Source organism: Bos taurus, chromosome 21, assembly GCF_002263795.3.
Source record: "Bos taurus isolate L1 Dominette 01449 registration number 42190680 breed Hereford chromosome 21, ARS-UCD2.0, whole genome shotgun sequence".
In the NCBI taxonomy this organism is placed as follows: Eukaryota; Metazoa; Chordata; class Mammalia; order Artiodactyla; family Bovidae; genus Bos; species Bos taurus.
The window spans coordinates 1,961,041-1,964,952 of record NC_037348.1 but is presented as its reverse complement, the minus strand read 5'-3'; the positions used below and the strand labels follow the sequence as shown (position 1 = coordinate 1,964,952).

The window sequence follows — 3,912 nt, the reverse complement described above, 5'->3', positions numbered from 1 at the left end:
ACTGTCCTTAAACACCAACATTCGTGTGACAGCACTTACCACACTCACAGCATTTCATAAAATATATTCCATAAACATTCCTTCTGGACATCACTTAGACACCTAGAACTGGTTTCCAATGTTTGATCCAAGATGTGGTAGTTTCCTTTATTTTGATCTTGTTTCTGTCTTTGTTTCCACCTTGTCACATACGTGCCTTCTGAGATCCAAAGATGAGCTTCCATTTTTGCTTTGAACAGTGTTTGTGGTATACATACATATATATATATATGTGTGTGCACATATAAAAAAGGAAGAAAAAAAGAAAATAATTACAAAAATCTACAAAAAGAAAACAAGGGATGTCTGAAGAATTGGCACAAAGTGTACTACTACACCTGCCAATTCTAGCTATTCAGCTTTCACATGTCAAGAACAACATTTTTTGCCAAGAATAATGTTGTCTGAAAAGTCTATTGAGGCACATTGACTAGATTTCAGAGTGTCCTTTTAAGCTCAAACTTTGAAATCATCATGTTCAGACAAGGTCCTATGTCATCATAAATCTAGCCAAGGCCTCTGCAATATGATTTTTTTTAAAAAACAAGATTATTTTACCTGGTGTGGTTTGTTCTGTCCTAAAGGTAGTTAAGTAATATTTTTAGCCTGTTGCAACATTACTGGGTAGGATCCACATTGACACATCAGAAAATTCAGTAACCAAATTTTCTCTTCCTTTCAGAGGCATCAATTATGTGGGCAAAAAGGCACTGCATATGACTGAAAAAGTTTCAAGACAAAAAAAAAAAAAAAAGCCATGATGATTTGCTTTATCTAAGAAAATTCAAATTCTGAACATTTTTATATTTATGGCCCATCCCAAAGGAGTTAGAATGTATCTGAACATTTCATAATACAATACAGGTTTGTAACTGACTACTTGCTGAAATGAGTAATAAGTCTTATTTGAAATTAACACAAGCAAGTGTTTTTTTCTGATATTTGCAGGATTTTGAAAATTCTCCCATTTTCACACAATCCCATAAAGTACTCCCATAAGTAAATGAATGAAAAAAATGATTTCATTTACTTATGGGAGTACTTTATGGGATTGTGTGAAAATGGGAGAATTTTCAAAATGCTGCAAATATCAGAAAAAAACGCTTGTGTTAATTTCAAATAAGACTTATTACTCATTTCAGCAAGTAGTCAGTTACAAACCTGTATTGTATTATGAAATGTTCAGATACATGTTGAGTTTTGTTTACAAAAGTTAAAAATTTTTTATCTCACTTAAATGCGGAATCTAAAAAATCTGAAGACTAGAATGGTGATTGTTGCCAGGGGCTTAGGGGGTAGAAGAAATGGGGAGATGCTGATCAAAGATAAAAAACTTTCAATTATATGATGAATAAATTCTAAAGATCTGATGTAGAACATGATGACTACAGTTAATATACGGTACACTTAAAATCTGCTATGACAAATTTTACATATAGATCTTAAATGTTCTTACTACCAAAAAATAACTCCGTAAGGAAATAGATGTGGTAATTCATCTTACTGTGGTAATCTTCTCACAATATATACTTATTACAAGACATCATGCTATGTACTTTAAAATTATACAATGCTATTTATGAATTTAAATTTATGAATTTATTTATTTAAATTTATACAGTGCTATCAATGAAACTGGGAAAAATTACAAGACTTCTAAAATTAGACATGATTACACAAGTGAGTACCAATGAATCTATGGAAGCAGGGAACTATGTCACATCTGACATGCTTCTATACTAAGTCCAGTTTGCCTATTACATAAGCACAGAATACCACAAACAACTCAAAACCAGAAAGGTAGTATAATTATTATATACCAAATTCTTACTTCAATTTTTAAGTCCCAGAATTCTACTGAAAACCACAATAAAAATATACATTGCTATACAATATGTATATCTTTATGGAGCCACAGTGAATGTAATGTGAACATTACAGTAAATTACATTAAATTACAGTAAATGTGAACAGGAAACCAGGAAGTTGTTGTCCCACTACGTTTTAGGTGAAACATGCATTCAAATGCAGGTATGTAGGAGAAACTCTTAGGGACATCAAGTATTTACTTCCATGAGTGTCTAAAAACTGACTATGTTGGTACTAGTATGTGACCGCAAAAGAACCTTGTAGAAGCAGATCTAGCAATCCACAACAAAATACCCATACTTCTCTTACACCTAAGTTTTCTTAGTATGTATTCTACAATGAAGAGTTTCAAAAAAAAAAAAAAAAATTCAAGTTCTAAGCAGAGAAAAATACTATTATCACCAAGTAAAAATAATGGAAGTAAGCTTTTTGCATAATCTAGGGTTCTTGCCATTAACCTCTAACTTGCAAAAGAGGCCATCTTTAATTAGTATTAGAGAACAAGTAGTCTTTAAATATGCATATCTAAAGGCTATGCACACCAGCATATCTATACATGGATGAGTATTTTCTTTCCAAAAACATAAAAAAGTACCACAAATTATTTAAAGCTGATCCAGAGAGCAGCCTTCTTAGAAAATAAAACTCTCTACATACTTTTTCTCTAAAAAATGAGGGTTGTATATCTGTCATATATATCAGGGTCAATTTTCTAAGAGAATGGTTTGCCTGGAGCTCTGTTATCACAAAGATTCTTTGTAACATTCACAAACTCTAAAAAAATGTTATCACATGTATTATAAAATCTCCTAAACCAAGGAAGGCTTGGCTGCTTTTGTTCCTTACCTGAAAGTAGCCATTAATCTTAAAAATTACTTTGGGATAGACCATATAAAGTTGGGGCCAGCACCTGTAGTCATTTTGAATGCCCCTCTTCTTCCAGAGACTGTAATTTGAAAGGCCATGATTTAAAAGCTGGAAAAGGCGACACAGATACAATCTCTGCTGATAAAATCAAAGCAGAAGACAATTAGTCTACAAGTCTTAAATTACTAAGGAGTTATTACCAGTCTTAAACTGTGGTGTTTTACAAGCTAATTGCTACAATCAATAAGGACTCATTTATTGTCCAGTTGAAACCTTAGCCATAAAACCTAAAACCTCCAACCTCTTCCTTTTAAGAGATTTCACTGTTCCATATCAACTCTAACTAGAACTAGATATTTGGGCATTCATTAATTATTTATTTGGAAGATACTGTCTACTTCTCTGAACTTCCCATACATCACTAAATGATGCAGCTGGATATGACTGTAACTGGTACTTAACAGTCAACTAGGTTCTTCCCCGGTAGTCCAGTGGTTAAGACACCATGCTTCCAACGTAGGGAGTGTGCATCTGATCCTTGGTCAAGGAACTAAGATCCTACATGCTACACAGTGCAGCCTAAAAGTTAAATTTAAAAGAAGTGTCCTGGGACCCATACTCTACCACTCATTTAAAAATTTGTAAATACTTACTCACTGGTAGGAAATGATGATTTACTCCAGGATCATGTCATCTCTCTGACCAGACGGGCACAAGGACACTATGTCCAAAAAGGTCATCAACTGAAGTAAGCTTGCAAGGAAGGAAGAACCTTCCTATTTCAAATACTTTGATTGAAGAAACAAAATCTAATCCAGTATCAGTTTCCTTCTATAAGATGGCCTTACAAGGCATCACATCCCTACTTTCCTTCAAGTATATACGGCATGGTAAAGTAGAGGGGTCAGTATAAAGTTTATTATGTGATACCAGCCAGTGCACAAAGTCAAAGTTGTTAAGCTAAAACAACTATCATAACCGTTTCACCATAAGACATACAAAGACAAAATTATTTAAATGAGTTGGTTAACAGGATTTACCTCATCCATAATAACTTCAAGACCAGAAAAATCCCAATCTTAACTCTGACCTCTAAAAAACATCAAAAGGCAAAAAATGTACAACAGTACCTCACAG

General features: G+C 33.4%; 1 non-coding gene across 1 annotated transcript; it reads right to left on the bottom strand.

Moving 5' to 3' along the window:
- Window positions 1-472: 472 nt before the first annotated feature.
- Window positions 473-546, bottom strand: LOC100849023 (small nucleolar RNA SNORD107). The gene has a single exon (XR_003031671.1). It is a non-coding gene; the product is annotated as a small nucleolar RNA SNORD107 (small nucleolar RNA).
- Window positions 547-3,912: the final 3,366 nt, after the last annotated feature.